A 23,218-nucleotide genomic window follows, 5' to 3' on the forward strand; every position below is an offset into this window, starting at 1 on the left:
CCCAAAACAAAGCTACACATCAGGGCTTATATAGCCTTCTCCTGGCTCAGAGAATGTAACAACCTTATTGACTCACTGGCCAATCAAGAAGTATCTACTGAAAAACAAGCCTCCCTCCCCAGGCTTCAGGTGCACTTTAGCCTAGGGGCAGGGAAGATCTTCCAAATTTGCATTCCCATTATATTAGGTCCCAAGATCTTTCATGCCCATAGCATAGACAATTTACTTTTGAATTAGCACTAAACATCTCTTAGGTCACATTTTCAAGGTACAGAACTAAAGTTACCAAAGTGGCCACTGGGCCTTAAACAAACACAAAGTACATAACATTATCACTTCAGTTCAAAACAAGAGTTCAAACAAAGTTCTGGGGGGAGGGGAGTGTCCTTCCCCTCACACAGCTCCAGCCCCAGCTTCCAAGTACAGAGAGGGGGCTGGGCAACAAAACCAACAAGGTGGGGTCCCTGGGGATCCAAGGCACTTCATCCCACCCACCATAGTCACAAGTCCATCCTCCCCCTGGGTCCCAAACTGTGGGATGCAGCCAGGAAACACACTCAGTGCCCCTGCTTTGCTGCTCAGTTCTTATCTTTTCCAGTGGCTGAATTCCGAACTCCTGGGCTCCTTCTCCTCTCGCAGGCGGCAGCTGCTCCTGGCTTCTGCCCAGGTCCTGATGCAGGCAGCTCACCATTCCTGCTCTCAGCTCAGCGAAGTCCGCACGCAGGCCATTCTTCTCTCCTGGTCCATGTCTCCACAGAGTCACAGCTACCACAATTGGGAAACAAACAATTATCCCAGCCCCCATACTTTCCTTTTACTCTGCAGATGCTGTTCGTGACGCCATTTTGTAGCAGCAAGCACCCCAAGCCTCCTCAGGGTGGCTGCCCATACAGGTTCTTGGATCTGCTTTGATAAAGGAAAGCAACTCAAAATGGGTTAACAAGCTTACTTTAATCAGTCAGACATATATCGTTTACCTTGTTCAGGGGAAAAAGGTCAGCACCCCGAACTTCAAAGTATACAGGCAAGACAGAAACAGATCAAGTAGACAGATTTCCAAGCTGTCCAACCATTACATCTATACCCAGTCAACATCTGGGTTTCTACATCTGGGTTTTTCAAAGCCAGGGGGGCCCTGGACAACGGCTTCCCAGAATCCATATCAAATCACAGAACACTTCTCAAAGTGAGCCCCCAAAACAAAGCTACACATCAGGGCTTATATAGCCTTCTCCTGGCTCAGAGAATGTAACAACCTTATTGACTCACTGGCCAATCAAGAAGTATCTACTGAAAAACAAGCCTCCCACCCCAGGCTTCAGGTGCACTTTAGCCTAGGGGCAGGGAAGATCTTCCAAATTTGCATTCCCATTACATCAACCCAATGTACGACACAGCTGCACAAGGTACATGTATGTACTTTTCTATATACATCTACAGCAGGTCCGTAGATTTGTAGAGTACCTGGCCTATAGTCAGGAAGACCAGAGTTCAAATCTGTCCTCAAATATTTCCTAACTATGTGGCCCTGGGCAAGTCACTTAATCCTGTTTGTCTCAGTTTCCTAATTTATAAAATGAACTGGAGAAGGAAATGATAAACTTCTCTAATATCTTTTCCAAGAAAACCCCAAATGGGTCATAGACTTGGACACAACTAAAACAATTGAATAACAACAACATTTGCAGCTAGCTTGTACACTGAAAGAATGCTGGAGTTGGAGTCAGGAGGAACTTAGTTCAAATTCTGTCATAGACATTTATTAACTATATGCAAGTCAGTTAACTTCTGTTTGCTCCAGTTTTCACATCTGTAAAATGAAGACGAAAATAGTCCCTACTGCCCAGGGTTGTTTTGAGGATTAAATGAAATGTTTGTGAAGTGTTTTGCAAACATTAAAGCACTAAATAAAATTTAGCTCTTATTTTTATTTGAATTTCTTATACATGTTGTCTCTCCTTGAGAAATGTAGGTTCCTTGAGGGCAGGGAGGCTGGCATAGTGCCTGGCATATAACAGGAGCTTAAGGATTGGTTAACTGATTGACTAATTGATTGAATTAAGGTAGTATTTTAGGTGAGAGAGGCAAACACTGGTTTAGATCCAATTACTAAGTGAAATCAACTAAAAGTGGATTGTACCTGTCCCAGTAGATTATTTTGATAGCTATTTCTCTTCTCTATTCACACTGCCAATGGTCATTTTTGTCTTAGAGTCTGGGGGATAGTACCCATATTAGTCTTTCAAGAAATATAGGGGGATGTCTACCTCAAGCATGTAAAAACTTTCCCCCACCCCCCACTCCCATAGAATGGGTGGATGAGGACAATTAGTTCCAATGGCCATGAAGGCAGCTAACGCAGGCACTGTGGAACACTTAGAGCTTAGTCAGGCATTGAAGATACCAAAGTCATCTACTGCATTCTTGACCATTGCCAGGCATCCTGACTTTTGTCCTGCAGCTGGACTTCAATGACTCAGGAAAAGAGAGTGAGGCTAACACTTTGTGTAACTGCCTCACTTAAATCCAATTCATTTGCAAATCAAGGTATCATCCATGATGTCATTGGTCTTCTTCGAAAATGATGGATAAACAATAATTGTGGGTACTGAAAGAAACATGAGAAGGGGCAGCTAGGTGAATAGAGCACTGGCCCTGGAGTCAGGAGAACCTGGGTTTGGATCCAGCCTCAGACACTTAACACAAAAACTAGCCTTGTGACCTTGGGCAAGTCACTTAACCCCAATTGTCCTCCAAAAAGCAAAAAAAAAAAAAAAGAAAGAAACATGAGGACCCTTCTGTTTTCATGATTATACAAATACAACATAAGAACTCACAGACGTTTCAGTTCATTCACTGAAGAAGGCAATACAATCATTTGGGCTGTTTGGAAACTACCCAACAAGAACACTCTAGCTACTTGAAGCAACTCTTCACTTTTTAACTGGTCACAGTAGCATAAACCTAAAATAAAAGGTATAATGAAATACAAAGTGGGGAGGTCCAGCAAGGGGACCAAAGCTCTGTGGGTGGGAGAACTGGGCTTATGGAATTATATAGCAAGGAGAGAAGGTTAAGAGAGGCTGGGATAACATATCCAAACCTGTTCAAGTATACAAATTTGAGTTGTGTGCCACTGATTGGTGAGCACTCTCGGATTAAATGCCTTAGGAAACTTTTAGCAGCTAGACCTAAAGAAAATCCCCTTCACTTTAAATTACCATCCAGAGAACTTGGTCTCAGTTTTCTACTTAACAATGAAATCTGATACGAAATGTAGAAAGATCTACTTTGGGGGTACGAGTTGGGGAAGGGAAACAACATCCTTATGAGCTATGGTAGGCCTGGCGTCTTTGGCAGTGATTAACAGTTTGGTAATGCTGAGCTGTTGTGTGGGGGCGAGAATCCAAACATGGTGTCCAATAGTTAGCTGCTCTTTTAGTGACCCCCAAACACAGCAGTCCTGGAGCTCACTAGGAATTCTGTTTATAAAGTGTGACAAAGGAAGAGATAAATATCCTTACCTTTTCAAAGCTAGAGCCAGGAGACTTCTCTTAGCAGCAGCCAGCCAAAGAAAATGAATTGTGGTGATAGAGTTGACAGGAATGACAACAACAAATACAAACAGCTCCCAGAGCTGTTGCTGATGGAAAAAAAAATAAACAAACAATAAAAAATCTCTCAAAACAACCTAAAAACTCATCCTGAGAAATACTTTTTTTTTAAGCTTAAATGTGCTGCTGAGAAAAGAGCACAAAATCCATACTCAAATCCCAGCTCAGTCAACCTAATACCTCTGTCACCTTGGGCAAGTTCCTTTATCTTTCGAGGCCTCAATTTCTTCAACCGAAAAATGAGGGAGTTGGATTTATTAACCTCAGAGGTTTCTTTGAGCTCTAACACTATGGTCCAAATTGACACTCAGGGTCAATTGTTTTGCAATCCTTTAAAGCAGTATAGACAGTAAATATGAATTATTTGTTGTTGTTATTATTGACCAGATGTAATTTCATTGATAAGGAGCTTCTCCTAAGAAACTTCCTCTACTGTTGCAGATGGGTACTTTCTTTCAATTAATAATCCTAGAGAATAACTTGTTGAAGGTCAAGAGGCCTTCATATATCAGAGGACCCAAACATAGGTTTTCCTGACTCTGAGGCCAGTATATATAATATGCCAGGTACTGTGCTGGGCTCATTGCTCTCAAAGATCAAAGATTCTATAAGGAGAGACAACATATACATGTGCAAGTAAATATAATTTATATATGTTATATAAATTCTATATTTTATAAATTAGATATGTTGTATATAGATTTATATTAATATATTGTATAGCAAGCATTATTATAAATAATTGCCATGTAATTATCTTTATTATTTGGTCCTGTGTCTTTAACACTGCTCCTACAAATCAGTAAGAGGGAAAAACCCTGGGGTAAGGAGCAAGATTCCCCAAGAAATTGGAAGATTTTAAAATAAAAATATCCACAAAGATGTCTTATCTTTTATGGTTGTAATAACAGTGCTATTTTTCATTCAACAATAAGAAGCATTTATTTAGCATCTATTATTGCCAGCTAAGTGTCATTGGGGATAGAGTGCTGGGCCTGGAGTTAGGAAGACTCATATTCCTGAGTTCAAATCTGGCCTCTGACACTTACTGGCTCTGTGACCCTGGGCCAGTCACTTAACCCTGTTTGCCTCAGTTTCCTTATCTGTGAAATGAACTGGAGAAGGAAATGCAGTATCACTCCAGTGTCTTTGCCAAGAAAACTCCAACAAAGTCAGACATGACTGAAAAGAATGAACAACAGCGTGTGCCAGATGTATTATAACTACACTAGACTGGACACTGGGGACACAGTCTCTGACCTTAAGGGTTTAAGTTCATAGTATAATAGAGACAATGTGCTCAGAGGGACATGAGGTTCTGGTCCCTTGGAGTCATGACATTGTGACCCATATGAGCCCTTTACCTGTTCTGTGGGAAAGAAGGGAATAGAAATCTATTGAGGGAGAGGAGAGAAGGCAGACAATATGCATAATTTAGGAGGACTAAAAAAAAAGAAAGAAAAAAAATTATGGGAAAGGAAAGAAGGCCAGAATTCCAGGTGGGTGCCTAGCATTACTATTGTTGCAGTTGCAGCCCCTGCTGGCATAATCCTCTTTAGGAAAGAGGTGCTGGGAAAAAGATTGCAGTTGAAAGAAGTCATGAGAACTTCAGGGTCTGTCTCTAATGCTAAGAATTAAGGCACAAATCTCCTACCTCCTGTCTCCTTACCTTGCTCTGACTCTCTGCTAAGGCCTAAATCACATCCTTCACTTTTCTCTGATAATACTTGCTTTCTATTTGGGCATTTGTTCTTAAAAAACAAAACAAAAAAAACAACCTTGTTAATTGATTGCACTTTACTGTATGTTAGTGTGAGAATGTGTGAGGAACTAAATGGAGTGTTGAATGGGGCAGTAGTTGGCTGAGGATACAGAGAGAAACAGGAGACTATCCTTTTCATTTTCTGGGATTTGAGACATCTACGTAGCCTGTTGCTTGTTTTATTCCTTGAAATAAGGAAGACAAATTAAAATCCTTCCTCAGATATTTACTATCCATGTGTCCCTTTGCAAGTAACTTTAATTCTCAACTTAAATTACCTCATCTATAAAATGGGGATAATATTAGCACCTGGATCAAATGAGATAATATATTTAAAGTGCTTTGTAAACAAACTTTAAAAGCTTAAATGCCAAATATCATTATTATTACCCTTTGAGGGTTTGAGAGAAATTGTAGAAATTTCATTAATATATATGATTATAACTTTCCCAAAGCAGGAAAAGGATGAAATGAATATGGACCATCCTGGATTTCCTGGAATAAAGGGAGTATGTAGATTTTTAACATAAGGCACTGGTTAGTAAAAACAGAGAAAAGTACCTCTAAGGTGTTAACCTCAGACTAATTTCCATCTCTCTCCCCTAGAAGGTTAAAGAGCTAACTTTTTCCTATGGCAACCTCTGGACTGGAGCAAGGAGAGTCATTAAGGGAAAAGTCTGCCCAACAGGAACTTCTGAAGAAGGAAGTTAGGAAAGGAGGGTTCAGACCTGGGAAAGAGACATTCCACCCACAAGAGGATGGAGGCCAGAGAAGGAAAATAACAAGTAGCTCCCATTCAACCAAACCCCTTCTCCTTCAGTTGTGTCCAACTCCTCATGGTCCTATTTGGAGTTTTCTTGGCAGAGATACTATAGTGGTTTTTCATTTCCTTCTCCAGCTCATTTTAAAGATGAGGAAATTGAGTTAAACAGGATTAAATGACTTGCCCAAAGTTGGCACAGCTAGTAAGTAGGATTTGAACTCGGGAAGATAAGTCTTCCTGACTCCAGGCCCAGCACTCAATTTACTGCACCACTGAGCTCCCCCAAACCTCTCCCAAACCTCTTTTATCTATTCACTGTTAGAGTAGCATCATAGAGATAGAGCCAGATGAATATTTATTCTATGTTATTATGCAGATGAGCAAAATGGGGTCAAGAGAAGTTGCCATTTGCCTAAGGTCACATGGGTAGTGACAGAGTGTAGAATTTGATCCCAAGTCCTCTGATTTCAGAACCAGTGCTTTTTCCACGGCATTGTTAAAAATAAACAAAAAGCCAAAGCAACCTATCATTTTTTTTAATGCTTTGATAATAAGGATAGAGATAGCGATTTAATTTTTGATTTCACAGGTATAGAGAAATCCTGGATGAAGAAACTCTTTCAACCAATACAAATTGTCACTCTTTTCCACAACTTATGTTCGTGGAGAGTTGTCTAGAGTATTGAGGTTATATGACTTGAGCAGGGTCACATAGCATGTATATGGAAGAATGAAGAATGCAGGTCTTCCTTACTCTGAGGACAGCTTTGTATTTACTAAAATCTGCTGCCTACCTTGATGACAGGAACCAGAAAAACAAGAAAACCAATTGATATGACATGGCTGTATTTTTTTGTTTTACACCTTAGTGACTATAGCAGCATCACAAAGCATTTTCATGTTTTAATAGGATTAGGATAGCTTTATGAATATTAATGAGGATAAATGTTTGAGGTAAAATGTATTATTGTGTAAGCTAATTCCTTTGATGGATAATGGCAAACAATTTATATTTGTGAAGATAATTCAATAAGTCTTTTTGAATCCCAATTAAACAATAGGAAAATAAATCAATTGAAGTCCAATTTTTAAAGTAGTAACAACCTTAGGGAATATAGATGGATGTTTTTCAGGCCCAAGATGAGGAAGGGAAAGAAAGAAAGTCATTTATGGGCTGAAAACAAGTTTTCTAAAGGCTTATGTGTGTGTGTTTTGTTGTTGTGCACCTGAAATTCTTTGTTAAAATGTATAACATTAATAAAACTTAGAAACAAATACCAATTTAACTAAAAATGTTCATGCCTGAGTGAATAGTTGCGACACATGGAGGAAGTAGAAAATGTAGAATATATCCAAAGTGTGTTTTGGCCCAAATGAACTGGACAATTTCCTCCCTACAAGGAAGCCAAAGGAAAGCAAAGACCTGGCCAATACCAGTCTAAATACGTAAACATCCAGCTATTGCATTGAGAGGAATTCAGGATTTCAAAAGTCTTTGTCGAGCTTTAGTAGAATGAGTATAGTTTTGTTCTAAGTAAGGGACTGGTATTTTTGTTTATCTGAAACAGTCTAATGGTACTAAGAAGGTAAGTCAAATGTTTGCCTATCTAGACACCATTCCGTTTTCACCCCATCACACATTTAGATATCTAGTAATTACATCCTATCACATCCTATTACATCAAGTATCCATTGGTTATATCCTTGTGTCAGCACAAACTAGAGTTTTCAGACTCTAGAGATAGTTCTCATCTTTGAGACTCTTAGGTTTTCTTTTATAGTAAACAGAACTTTCTTCTTATCTAATCTCCAGACTGGTGAGTGCTGATCTATTTCAGTCTTTGACATACCGGTGAACTTGTCAGTTCCATCTGGTTATGGGGATGATAAGTTCCTTCCCCAACCACACACCTAGCTCAGTCTACCACTGTTCCAGTCAACCATTTAAGTATGCCTCTTTGTTCCTGCAAGTATTTTTTTTTGAGAACCAGCATTGCATTGTGGGTAGAGGGTAGCCTTAGAGTGAGGAAGACCTGGGTTCAAGTCCTGGTTCTGGCATATATGGTCTATATTCTATGTGATCTTTAATGAATTCATTTGACTTTTCACTTTCAGTCTTTTCTTTTGCCATCATTTCTCAGCAACTTCTTCTCTTGAGGATCATGCTATCCACATTTATCACCCAAATCAGATCCTGATGGCTATTTTCTATTACTCCTAGGGACAATCTACTTCCTTACTCATTGGGTTCAGTGACTGACTTGGTCTCTTTTTTTCCTCAATTCCTGCCCTCATACTAGGATAATTCAAAAAACATAATGGGACTTTCTCAAGTATTCTAATTTCCCAGTTCCTCAATCTACTTAATTCCCATGATCTACTTCTCCCTCAGCTAATTTCACTTTATCATCATCCATAAGTATTCTGCTTCAATGTTCATGAATTACAAAATTCCTTTGTCTGATACTAATCTTTTTTTAAATTCTCTTTCCATGTGCTTTATGACTCTTTTTTTTAAACTTCTGATTTACATCATTCGTTTCTGCCAGATTTTGAGTTACAAATTTTCTCCCTGTTTTTCCCCTACCCACCGCCCCAAAATAGCAGTCCCACAGGATATCCCTTCTTCCAATCTGCTCTGTCCCATATTTTCTCCCATATCCCTTTTGACTTTTCCAGTGGATCTCTATGCCTCAGTGCCTTATATATATATCTTATTTCCCAATTACGTGTAAGATAGTATTAATAATAGTATATATATATATATATATATGTATATATATATACACACACATATATACATATATATATATTTGAATATTTGATTTTAAAACTTTGAATTCCAGATTCATTCCCTTCCTTCCTTGTCACCCACCCTTATGTAATGTAATACCAAGCAAAGGCAACTTCCCAGGTTCAAAATACCAGCATAGGTGCTCTCTATTTTATTCAGTAACAAACCCAGAACAGAGAAGATCAAAACATGACATCATTCAAAATACAGCATTTACTAAGTGTGATTAAATCATCTCCAAGGCCTACCCCACCCCAGGACTTTCCAATCATTCAATCAATTACAAAGTCTCTGTTCCAAATACTTCTCCACCCCTAGGCTATACCTTAATTAAGTCCACCACAAAGCCCCTCTTCTCAAATGGAGATTAGTTTCCAAACATAAGTAAAATACATTCATTTGCTCAACCATAGAACACAAAAAGGTCAAAAGTTCCCCACCCCTGGATCACAATTGAATCTACCCCAGAGTTACATCAAGTTTAAACACAGCGCTTAATACCCAAATGGAGGTCTTTTCTTCATCTTGACACGAGGCAAGTTCTCAGCAATCTTAGTTCCTGGAGAGACAAGGCTTAGCAAGGCCATAAGATACATTGCCAGTCCCTTCATGAATTTATCCTCTGTCTGTAGAACAGTCCTAGAACCCCTGAACACATTAGCAAAGCCCTCTCCCAGGATTTCTGTAAACATACAACAAGAAATTCCTTCTTCAGGGCTTCTGAACCAACAGAAAGGCTCCCAGACCCCTGCAACAACAGCACTGTCCTTCACCAGTGGACAGTATTCATTCTGTCTGCCGGACAGTCTCCAGACCCCTGCAACAACAGTACTGTCCCTCATCAGTGGACAGTATTCACTCTCAGTACTGCCCCTCACCAGTGGACAGTATTCACTCTCTGTCTGCAGGACAGTCTCAGGCCTTCTTAACCAAATGCCAGGTTCCAGGACTTCTTCAACAGGACAGTCTTTCACCAGTGGACAAATCTGGCAAAATAACATCAAAACAGACAGACAAAGTACCAGCAAGACAGCCATGTCTCCTCAGTCCTTGGCAGCTCAGGGGGCAGGTCTCAAAAGTCCAGGGCAATTCAAAGCGGCCACCAGCAATCTCTTAGTCTCTCCCTCTACACGAGGTGCTGCTTCCAAAAAGAACTTCCGCCTCTCTCTTGTCTCTCCAAATCTACGTCACCAGCTCCTCCCAGTCAGGACTTTCTTTTCACATCAAAAAGTCCATCCCACAGGTGGGATTAACAAGCTCTGGGTTTTAATACAATCAATTTGAAAACCAAGCCAATACAGGGGAATCTTTAATTGCCATTACTATCACACCTTACTGGGAAGATAAGCAGTTCAGTATAGGTTGTACATGTGTGGCTAATGCAAAACAATAACATAGTAGATATATTGTAAAAGACTGACTATATTTCCCTCCCTCCTATCCCACCTCCCACTTGTTCTATTCTCTACTTTGATCCCATCCCTTTTCAAAAATGGGTGCTTCCAACTTCCCCCCTGTAGCAGCAAGCACCCCAAGCACGTCCTCAGGGTTTGCTGCCCATACAGGTTCTTAGATCTGCTTTGATAAAGGAAAGCAACTCAAAATGGGTTAACAAGCCTACTTTAATCAGTCAGACATATATCGTTTACCTTGTTCAGGGGGAAAAGGTCAGCACCCCGAACTTCAAAGTATACAGGCAGAGTTATCAAGACAGAAACAGATCAAGTAGACAGATTTCCAAACTGTCCAACCATTACATCCATACCCAGTCAACATCTGGGTTTTTCAAAGCCGGGGGGACCCTGGACAACGGCTTCCCAGAATACAGATCAAATCACAGAACACTTCTCAAAGTGAGCCCCCCCAAAAAAGCCTCATATCAGGGCTTATATAGCCTTCTCCTGGTTCAGAGAATGTAACAACCTTATTGACCCACTGGCCAATCAAAAAGTATCTACTGAAAAACAAGCCTCCCTCCCCAGGCTTCAGGTGCACTTTAGCCTAGGGGCAGGGAAGATCTTCCAAATTTGCATTCCCATTACACCTCCCCGCCAGCCTGCCCTCCCTTCCATCATCCCCCCTTTCCTCCCCTTCCCCCACTACTCCACTGGAGGGTGAGATACTCTATGTAGTGTGTATTTCATTCCATCCTCAAGCCAAATTCAATGGGAATAAGGTTGCCCCACTCCCTTTTGCCTTCCTATTCTTCCCCTCCATTGTAACCATTTTCCCTTTCCTCTTCTGTATGAGATAGTTTATCCCAATCTGTCTCTCCTCATCTCCTCTCATTATATTCCTCTCACCTCTTAATTTCACCTTTTAAGTATCATTCCTTCCTGTTAAATTGGTCCTGTGCCCTCTATCTATGCATACCTGTAAACATAGATACACACATTCACATAAATATGCCCATATACCCTCATATATAGACATATACATACACACACATATATTTCTAATCCTTTCAACTACTGAGAAAAGTTTCATAAGTTACAAATATTGTTTTTCCATGTAGGAATGTTAATAGTTCAACTTTGATAAGTTCCTTATGATTTCTTTTCCCTGTTTACCTTCTCATGCTTCTCTTGCTTCTTGTTATCTGAATGTCAAATTTTCTATTCAACTCTGGTTTTTTCAGCAAGAATGCTTGAAAGTCCTCTATTCCACTGAATGACCATATTTTCCCCTGAAACATGATACTCAGTTTTGCTGGGTAGGTGACTCTTGGTTTTAATCCGAGCTCCTTTGAATATCATATTCCAAGCCCTTCGATCCATCAGTGTAGAAGCTGCCAGATCCTGGGTTATCCTGATTTTATTTCCACAATATTCAAATTGTTTCTTCCTGGCTGCTAGTAATATTCTCTCCTTAATCTGGGAATTCCAGAACCTGGCTATAATATTCCTAGGAGTGTTCTTTTTGGGATCTTTTTCAGGAGGTGATTGGTGGATTCTTTCAACCTCTATTTTGCCCTCTGGTACTAAAACATCAGGGCAGTTTTCTTTGAGAACTTCCTGGAGGATGATTTCTAGGTTCTTACTTTGGTCATGGCTTTCAGGTAGTCCAATAATTTTTAAATTATCTCTCCTGAATCTATTTTCCAGTTCAGTGGTTTTTCTCATGAGATATTTCACATTGCCTTCTATTCTTTCCTTTGTTTTGATCTGTTTAACAGCGTCTTGATTTCTCATAAAGTCATTAGCTTCCATTTGCTCCAGTCTAATTCTGAAGCAATGATTCTCCTAATTCAGCTTTTGAGATTCTTTTTCCATCTGGCAAATTCAACTTTTTAAGGCATTCTTCTCCTCATTGCCTTTTTGAGCCTCTTTTGACATTTGAATCAGTCTGTTTTTTAAGGTATTATTTTCCTCAGTCAGGCTGTTGACTCTCATTTCATAATTTTCTTGCATTGTTCTCATTTCTCTTCCCAATTTTTCCTCCACTTCTCTTGTCTGCTTCTTAAGGTCCTCTGTGGCCTGTAACCAGCTTGTATTTTCCTTTGAAGCTTTTGGTGAGGGAGTTCTGACTTCACTGTTTTCCCCCTGTTCCATGCTTTGCTCCTTTTTGTCCCCAAAATAGGAGTGTAATGTTGGAATCTTCTGTCTGCTTTGTTTCCTTTGCCTTGTCATGTCGCCCCTCAGTCACTTGACCCATGGGCTTTTTGCCACAGTAGGACTCTGCCACCAGACAGGGAAGCTTTCATCCCAAATGCTGGGGTTTTCTCAGCTGCTGGAGGTATTAGATGGGTGCCCTCTCTGAGGTCTCCATACACTCTGGCCATCTGGACACACACCCCAGGACCTCTACCCTAGACTGCAATCCAGATCCAAGCAGGTTAAAGCAAGAGCGATTACCTCTCAGATTGGTGCTTGGTCCCCCTACACTCTGCAGGCCAGGAGTGCCGTGTGGCGCTGGCTGGCTGTGCTGGTGTCTCAGCGGCTTCTCGCCCTGGGGGCAAAAGCCAACACACTCCCACCTACTGAGTCCCAAAGTCCAGGCTGCACTGACCTCTCACTTTGTCCTTTGCATCTATGTGTTGATAAATCTGGAAAAGGCCACAGCTGCTGCTGATCTGGAGTCCCTCTGGCTGGCTGGTCAGGCCCACCCTGGGGCTGAAGCCTTGGCGTGGAGCTGGGCTCGGCTCCCAGAGCGCTGTGCTGGCCGATTCCTGCCGGCCTGCTGGGCTGTCCTCAGGGGGAGGTTAGCTTCTCTGTGTCATTTTGTGGGTTCTGCAGCTCCAGAGTTTGTTTAGAGTCCCCTTTTTACATGGCTTGGGGATGGTGGAAGCACGAGCCAAGGGAAGGTTGTGCTTCTACTCTGCCATCTTGGCTCCACAGCCTGCTTTATGACTCTTAATCTGTTCATCATCATCCTGACCTTCTTTCTCTCTACCTTTTAATGCTTTCCCAAGCCATTGCTTCTACCCCAGGTGTACTCTTCTGCATTCCCTATTTCAACCCTTTGCTGAACTAACTCAATTCTTCTGTAATTCCTATTCTCAAATATCTTACCTCTTCATCCTATCACTGGTCATGACTTGTGAAATCAAAGCCCTGGAGGACTTCATCCCTCTAACTTTTCTATCCTAGTCACATGCTGCTCAATGGAGCTGGACAGAACTATAAAACCATGGACAATTTCACCATGTTTATTTTTAATATTAACTGTGCCCTTACTTTAGCATAACAATCATCTATCCTTTCCTAATTCATTCACTATACCCCTTTCCCCTGCTGCTGTTTCAAGCTTTCTTTTCTCACCTCAAGCTTCCAATGGCATCCCTTTGGTACATCTTCTTAATATTTTGCCTAAACAATTGAGGATATGTGCTGTGAGCTTCCCTTTCTTCTGTTCTCCTCATCTCACATCACTTAGACATTTTTCCCTACTATCTACTTTCTTCCTATATTGGATGAAGAAGTAGCCTTTCTCCTCACCAGGATCAATCTCTCTACTTTTATTATTGAATTATTGTTTCAAACAGATTTCCCTTTCAATCATTCCTACTCTATTTTCATCATCTATCCCTGTCTACTAGTTCCTTCCCGGATGCCTGCAAAAGTACCATCTCTCTTTTATCCATAAAAACCCTTTACTCAATTCTAACCCTACTAACCCTAATAGGTATTATTCTATGTCTCTCCTCTAATTTTAGTGAATATCCTTGAGAAATCATCCTAATATCTGTGCCTTCAATTGCTCTCCTCTAACTTTCTGCTAAACTTTCTCAATCTGGTTTCAGACCTCAACATTCAACTGAAACTGCTCTCTTCAGTTACCAATGGTAGCACAGTGGATAGAATTCTAGTACTGAAATCAGGAAGACCTGAGTTCAAATCTGCCCTCAGATACTTCCTAATCATGTAATCAAAGGCAAGTACTTAACCCTATTTACCTCATCTTTCTCATCTGTGAAATGAGCTAGAGAAGGAAATGACAAACCCAGTATCTTTGCCAAGAACACCCCCAACAGGGTCACAGTCAGATACCACTGAATGCCTTTTGTCAGTACTCATTCTTATCACCCTCTCTGGATTTTTTGATACTGTGGATCTCTTTCTATTTCTGGATGCTTTGTTCTCTAAATTTTCATTACATTGTTCTCTCATGACTCTTCTTCTACCTGACTTGATGAACTGCTTATACCACTAACTTAAGTGTCCTCCAAGATTCTATTTACTCTATTCTTTTTATCCTATATTCTCTCCTCAATTCCTATGGATTCAATTATTATCTCTATTCAGATGATTAATAGCTCTATATATCTAGCTCTAATTTCTCCCTGGAGCTATATTCTGGCAGTACAAACTGCTTTTTGGATGTCTCCAAATGGATAGCTCATAGACATCTAGAAGTTTAAAACAGAATTCAATATCTTTTCCCTCCCCTGAAATTTCCCATTACTTTTGAGGGTACTACCATCCTCCAAATAATCTAGGTTCACAACCCTGGTATCATCTTTAATTCCCTGTTCTCCGTCAATTCACATATCCATTGCTAAATTTTGATAATTCTCTCTTCACAGCATATTTCTCCTCTCACACTATTTCCATCCTGTTGTAGGCCCTTATCACCTGTCACCTGGATTATTAAAATAGCATTCTCTTTTGTCACCTTACCTCAAACTTCTGTCCACTCTCTTCACCCTTCGCTAGGCTGCAAAGCTATTTTATGAAAGCAGACATGACCACGTAGCCCCTATCTGCTCAGTAAATTCCCGTGGCTCTCTATTACCTCCAGGATTCAATATGAAGTCCTTTGTTTAGCATTTAGAGCTCTTCATAATCTCTTTCCTTCCTTTATTCCTAAATCTCACACTACTCCCTTCTGCAATAGCACCATCTCCAATCTCTGTGCCTGTATACCAGTAACCTCCCATGCCTTGAATGTTCTTCCTCAGTTCTGTCTTCTAGCTTCTCTGGCTTCCTTCAAGATTAGCTCAGAATTCATTTTTAGGAGACCTTTTCTGGTCTCCCATCTAGGCTTGTATACATCTTGTGGATACATAATTATTGACATATTGTCTTCTCCATTAGAATGGAGTTCCGTTAAGGCAGGGACTAACTGCCATATTTTGTATCCCTAGCACTTAGCCCAGCTCCTGGTTATAGCAAGAGTATAATAAATGCTGTGCAACAGACTTGCTGACAACCTCTCAGCACCCCAGGCAACTCTCTAAAACTATAAAGTGCACATCAGTCTCAATGATAAGGAGCTTCCTTATACTAGTATTCTAATAGCCCCCTGCAATTTTAAAATTACTTAGTTTAAAAAAAAATTAAATGTATACACTTTAAAGGCTAAAAAGGATCCTTTAGGGGTGACTAGGTGGCGCAGTTAATAGAACACCAGCCCTAGAGTCAGGAGGACCTGAGTTCAAATCTGGCCTCAGACACTTAACAAAAAAAACTAGCCGTGTCACCTTGGGCAAGTCACTTAAACCCAATTGCCCTCCAAAAAGCGGAAAAAAGAAAGGATCCTTTAACGCTAATTATGAAGATAAAGCATTTCTTGATAGTATTTGGGAGGCAGTGGAAAGAGCTTGGCATTAGCGATTAAGAAACCTAGATTCTAGTCCAGGCTCTGTCACAAACTAGCAATATACTTTAGGCAACTCATTAACCTTTTCTGGACCTTGGTTTCTAGACCTAAGAAACAGGTAAGTAAGGGCGGCTAGGTGATGCAGTGAATATAGCCCTGGAGTCAGGAGGACCTTGAGTTCAAATTCAGCCTCAGGCACTTAATAACTGTCTGATTCTTGGCAAGTAACTTAACCTTGTTTGTCTCAGTTTCTCAACTATAAAATGAGAATAACAATAGCACAAACCTCCCAGGGTTTTTGTGTATATCAAATGAGAAAATATTTATAAACCTTAGCATAGTGTCTACTATGCGATAGATGCTTCATAAACACCCCTTCCTTTCTGATCTTCAGAATGAAAGTTTGACCTCATTAACTCCAAGATACCTTTTAGCTCAAATCATATATGATTTTTATAAATGCTAACTGCTCATTTGCCTGAAGATGGAAAGGTCTGTTTTTATGTAGTTCATTCACTTCAGAGAAACACATGATGTTAGGGTTTTAGAGTTCACCTACTCCAGTAATTTTTACAAATGAAGAAACTGAAGTCCAGAGATACGAAGGGATTTATCCAAAGTCACATAGAATGTCAGTGTTAAACCTAGAACTTAAAACCAGCTCTTCTGATGCCAAGGCTGATGCTCATTAAAACTACAAGCAACTGAAATGGGGAGAGGGGAGGTATATGTAGCAGTAATCTGTCAAATATTTTATTTTATTAACATTTGCTTGCTCAATGGTATGTGACCTTTTCCTTATATTTGGGGGAAAGCATTTCCACATTGGAGGATGACACTGCTTCATTATGTGGCTGGTAGAAAGTGTGGTAAGAATGATGCTAGTGTCGATTCTTCTCCAGGGACCAGTTAAACCACATTTAAAAAAGAAATTCTTCTTTTTCATCTTTTTTTTTCTTTTCAGTGAGGGTATTTTCTTTTGAACACCAACCCTGGAATCTTTTTCATGCTTTACATTAAATGTGGTAGAGCAACTGTGGTGAAACACTAGACTCAATTTCCCCCTTATTTCTTGTGTGGTTAGTGGTAAATAATTTAACTTTTCTTGATTTCAATTTTGCCATCTGAAAAATGGGCATAAATTATGAATGAAAGATTCTCAAGGGCATGCTGAAAACACTTTTAAAACCTCTTTTCCCCCACTTTGATGTCCTTAATAGGAAATTACAAATGTTATTTTAAACAAAATTATATTATTTAAGTTTTCCCCCAAAAAAATTACATATAGACACTCACCCAAGGCAACAAAGCCCCAACTGTAAGTATTGAATTCTGCTTGGCTCATTAAGATTTACTTCCAAGAAATGTAAAAGGTTTTTGCTTTTAAATTAATTTTGTCCTGGAGTAATATTATGTCCCCAATAGGACAAAGAAATTTGGCATGATACATCTTCTTAAATGCAATGTAGACTGAATGGAAAGTTTTAAGACCATCTATGCAACCTTGGGAATTCTAAAATCTTAAAACATAAATAACTTCATATGGCTATCATGATTATTGTCATCACCATCATCATTTATTTTGTGTACACTTTTGTATAGACATATGTGTGTACATTTTTTCTCGTGACAAAATGTAAGCTTCCTGAACCCAGGGAATGTTTTATTTTGGTCCTTGTATCTTCAGTACTTAATATTCTACCCAGCATATGAGAAGGGCTTGAAAAATACTTACTTATTGCATGCCATTTTTGCTTTTACAAAAGTAATTCAGTATTGGTTGAATGAAAATGCTTGATGTGATCAAGAATGTGATACTTATACATGAGCAATACAATTCAATGGAAAAGCAATGTGCTGCATGGTGGAATATTTAAATTCACTTATGTCAATCAAATAGATATCTACATTAGTCTATGCATAATGAGAATCAGTAACTCAACCCTATTGCATAGTTCTATTTTTTTTCTCAACTCTGTGTGGCTACTGGAAATAATAAGGATGTTTGGCTTTTCTGATGTAATTCAAATGAGTATAAAATATAACAAGAAAAGAGGATTATATATCATGTTTACTAAAAAGACCATTGTTTTTAGAATTAAAGATTGTACTACTTATGACTTCCATGACCTTGGGCAAGTCGTTTTCTTTTTTTCCTTGTCAGTTTCTTATCCTTTAAAATGGTGAGATAATCTCTCAGCTCTTTTTCAGGTATTTTTGTTGTTGTTTATTGTTCAGTCATTTTTCTTTGTGACCCCATTTAAGATTTTCTTGGCAAAGATACTGGAATGGTTTGCCATTTCATTCTCTAGCTCATTTGCAGGAAACTAAGGAAAACAGGGTTAGGTGACTTACTGAGTAAGTATCTGATGCCAGATTTGAACTCAAGAAAATGAGTTTTCCTGACTCCAGGACTGGCACCTTATCCACATACCACTAAAAATTCCATAAATTTGAGTTGTGACTATATGTACATATATGTATATATACTGTATACATGTGACTGTATATGTATATGTATATATGCCATATACATATGACTGTATATGTATATATGCACATCTCTATATATATTTGTTTGTATGTGTATGTGTGTGTATGTTTCAATGCAAAATGTATGCTTGCCAAAAAGACTACGTTATAGAGAACTCAAATAGGGCAAGTGTTCACATGGTAGTCAGAAGAAGTGATACAAGGACACTCTCAAGGTCTGTCTTAAGAACTTTGGAATTGATTGTGTGACATGGGAGACACTGACACAGGACCACTCATCATGTCCACATGAGAGAAGGTAGGGTATTCTATGAGCAAAGCAGAATTGAAATAACTCAAAAGAATTGCAAGATGCACGCATCTTGGGGTGCAATCCATTCCAAATGTTCACATGTACCCTACTTGTGGTAGAACATCCTGAGCTTGTTGTGGTCTGAGCCAAAGTTGGAGACACCAAAACTTGATCCTAGCATACTGATGTCATTTTGGTCCTCTTCAAGAATGAAGACAATGGCCAGTGTGTATCTATACCTATATCTATATCTATATCTATACCTATATCTATCAGTTTCTTTCATTCTATCGTACAATAGGAAGTAAGAAAGATAAAAATATCAACATAAAAAGAATTTCTGAGTTGGTAATTTGCAGCAGTATAAATTAAAAATCGAGGCTGGGAAATATGATATACCACAAACAAAAATACTACCTCACTCTCACTCAACAATGAAAGATTGCAGAACCATATATTTAGATCTGGGTGGTACCCTAAAGGTCACCGAATCCCACCTCTTCATTTTACACATGAGGAAGCTGAAGCCTAGAGAGGTTAAGCAGCCAAGTCTAAGACAAATATGTAGTGAGAGCAAGGATTATAATGGAGATCATTTGACTCCAATTTCTCACCTTCTTCCTGACCATATCCAGATCTTTTATAATGCAGAGTTTTTATAGGAAGAACATAGAAGCCTTCCACACTTTTCTTGAGTAATTTCCCTGTCCAGAAGAAATTCTGGAGAAATTGGTCATGATGTTCATGCCATGATATGGCACCTTGGGATTGGATGTCATGTCAAATAATATGTATTTTCCAGTGACTTTTTAAAAAAAATCTAACTTTTATAAGAATGAAATGTTATTTAAGGTTTCAAACCTTGAAAGTGAATACAAGCTGGTTGCCTTTTTCTGAGGAGAAACAAAATACCAACACTTCATTCTTTGCCTCAAACTAATTCAACACCAGATAATTCTGTTGCTGTTCCCATGGTCACAGAATTGCAGTGAACAACAGACCTTGGCAATATTATTTACCTCCCTTGCAGGGGTGTTGGGAGGATTAATTAATTAATGTTTGTAAAGCACTTTATGATTCATAGGTCAAAGGCACTGTATAAATGTAAAGCACTATTATTACAATGTTACCACCTGTGGGTTCTGCTGCTTTCCATCAGAAACACTGCATGAGGGGCGAGATGCCTTTTAGGAAAGCACATTTTCTCATGGCTTTTTCTTTTGGCCCCACTGGAAAAAAAAAAAGTGCCGTCTTGCAATATTTCAACTAGAAATATTACCACATTGCTTATTCTTGAGGGATTTCCAGGAGAAATACCACAAAAATGCTTTTCTTTGGGGGGTATTCAGACAAACTCTTACGAATTGAATATGTATCAACATAGTTTAAACTGGTATTGTGTAGTTTGCTTTCTTTGTTGTTGTTGCTATTGCATTGGAGGGTCTGGTACACCAGATGACAAAATCTTCCTTTTTAGATCAAGCACAGGAAGCATATTGTTGACTAGGGAAGCAGAATAGTCCAGTGGATAGAGAACTTTCCCCAGGGTTGGGAAACCAAGGTTTGAATCCCACCTTTGCCACTAACTAGTTATATGATCTTGGACAAGTATCTTAACTTTGCATGAACTCAATTTTCTATCTTTAAAATGAAGGATTGGGCTGGATAAGCACTGTGTCTTTCACCTCTAACAGTCTATGATCTCTCAGATATGTTTTCCTGCACCTGAATAAAGTTTTGGACATTACTCTCATCCCATTTCCAGTTAGTTATGTCCTCCAATTGACTAAAGAAAGATTAATAATAATCACAGCTTAATTACACATTTAATCACAATGTCCTTGGGTCATTTGTTTATTTTTCACATACATCCAGAAGGGGCTGCCATTCTTTCTCTTAGAATCTCCTGGGAAGGAGAGGACTATTATGACAAACTTCCCTTTCCTGAGAGTAGATCTTTTACACACTTCTGAACCTAACAGTAAGAAGCTGCATTTGTGTCTCTCCCCACCCTCAACCCCAAACTCATTCACTCAAAATGAGGTAACCATGGAAAGACGACTTGCCAAGCATCATTTCAACACCAACTTCAGTGCTCTTTTCAGATTAAAATATAGTTGCAGACACCAGAAACATAAAACAAGTAGGGAATGATACAAACAACCTTTTGTTGAGTTTTGCTTGTTCTATAGCTAATGCAAGGATTTCGTATTTCAAATCACAGAGCAAGAACAGATCTCAGTATCCCTACCCTTAGTCCGTTCTTGTTTCTAAGAGAAAATATCCAACTTATTTTGGATGAGATATGTTTTAACTTTTTGAAATACAATGATCCTTTAGGACTTTCCTTAGCTCTCAAGTTTAGATTCTTGAAGATCAATAAGAATAGTCAATGATATAAGAACAAGGAACTCATTGAATATTGGGCGTGAAAACACGGCAGTTTTCATTCTGACTATGCCAGAAGTTTCATCTTGAGCTAACTGAACTCATGGCAGCTGCTTTATGTTGATTTCAAAGTAAAAGGTCTGGGTTAGATTGCCATGCTGGCTCTCATCACTAGTTACTTCATACAGAATAGACAGAAGGAAACCTACCTCACTAAATTCTCTTTTGCCAGAGAGAACATAAGATGTTCTCAATTTTGTAGCACATCTGGTAGTGCTGTCACCAAACTTTGGTTTGTTTACTTATTTTGTCTTTTTTTTATTTGAGAAATAACCTTGTTCTGATGCTGTTAGTTTGGGGAGGCCCTCTACATTTGGAGTCCATTCTTAAAGTAAAATGTTAGGCTTCTCCATGTGTTTATGCTTATTGTAGAATCATACATAACTTGAAATCTTAGTTGATCATAGTTTGTCACACCAGAAATGCCAATGCTGCCACTTATAATAGGAAAGACTGGCAAACCAATGTAACTTTCCCATGTAATTTTCTCTCTACATACTCATCTGACAGCAGAATTCAAGACCTTTTCCTTGCACTTTCCTTCCATCTTCCTCCCCAACACACACACTCAAGCCAAAGTCATTCACCCAGGTGTTCCTTGTTCAGACAGTATGTAATGATTTAGCATCACTAGTAATCAACACCCAGGGTTTAATTCAAAGTCCAATTGTAAATCTTGGATCTCTGTTTCATCTTTGTATTTTTTAAATACAAGTAGATAGTCCCTTCCCTATCATTCAGTGAGATGGGGTTGTGGGTGAAATCTCATGACTATTTCATGTAATAATTATAGGACCTAAGGAGAAAGTTCAAGTGACATGGTGAATAAAGCATTGGCTATTTTTTGCTAGTGGGATCCAGATTTCAGTTTGATCTGCTGCCTTATACAAAATGGATAGTTTTAGCCTTGTCTCTAGGCTAAAACCACTGTATATAATTCAATACAGTAGGTAGTTCTGTTAAGCAGGGGGTGGGGACTGAATTGGCAAAGTGAGTTAGATTTTCCCCTCCCCCTTCTCCAACTGTAAGAGCCTGTGAAAGGGTGGTTCTTTACTGCTAAGGATTCAGGTCATTGGCAGGGTTTGGGCGGAGGAGTCACTCCACAGCTGTCTTTTGTACCTGTCCCATAGAGGAAGAAAAGGATTTCAGCTTCCAGAAACAGGATCCAAACCTGTATTCTCTGGGCATAAATCAACCTTGTTCTAGCTGCCTAAGTTTGGACTAGCTAGAATCATAATAACGTGCACAAAAATTCTAGCACATGCCCCTGGGACACCATCATCATCATGTAAAACTTATTAATTGCCCATCTGTGCATAGGGTTAGGCTAGGCGTCCTATACATGGTTAGGACTCCTGCTCTCTAAAGACTTCTGTTTCAAGGCACAGATCCACATTCATGTGGATATATACATAGAAGAAACACAGCCATATGAAAAACTAAACATGAAATAAAGAAATCTTATATTTCTATCGTGACCCAGGGAAAGAGCAAATGGAGCATGTTGATTAAAATGAGACCAATTACAATTAGATGTTTAAACAGTATTGGATAGGGAAATTTCAGAAACTGTTTGAAAGGTAGAAGCAGAGAAATATTACGTCTGTACTTGTCCTTACCTCTGCACCACAATCTTGACTGCCACCAGGTTTGTCTCTGAATCTTCAAGGCTGGATTAGTGCCTGGTAAAGAGGAGGTGTTTAGTAAATTCTTGAAGACTGACTGACTGATTCCCAAGCTCTACAGTGGCCACACCCTGGCATTGACATTGATGTGTAGGGGGGTTCCTAACCAATGTGGGAGTTTTAAGTATTCCTTACATTTGCAAGGTGTATTGCACCTGCTTTCCTAACTGTCTAATTATCTGAATATTTCCCATTAGAAACTTAATAATCCCTGGCTCCAAACTGTTGAATTAGATCCTAACCTAGCTCCATCTTAATTACTAACTTTCATGTACTTCATGGGTCTGATTAACACCCATGCCTTGACCTTGACCATGTACCCAGTT

General features: G+C 39.3%; 1 long non-coding RNA gene across 1 annotated transcript; it reads right to left on the bottom strand.

Annotated features, from left to right (window-relative positions):
- Window positions 1-17: 17 nt before the first annotated feature.
- On the bottom strand, window positions 18-22,901 carry LOC138153337 (uncharacterized). Its single transcript, XR_011166345.1, has 3 exons — window positions 22,827-22,901; window positions 3,525-3,643; window positions 18-765 (listed from the first exon to the last, which is right to left on the bottom strand). It is a non-coding gene; the product is annotated as an uncharacterized lncRNA (long non-coding RNA).
- Between the last annotated feature and the right edge of the window lie 317 nt (window positions 22,902-23,218).

Source organism: Petaurus breviceps, unplaced genomic scaffold (genome assembly GCF_028583685.1).
Source record: "Petaurus breviceps papuanus isolate PSGF00001 unplaced genomic scaffold, PetGlider_PUasm1.0 90977, whole genome shotgun sequence".
NCBI lineage: Eukaryota > Metazoa > Chordata > Mammalia > Diprotodontia > Petauridae > Petaurus > Petaurus breviceps.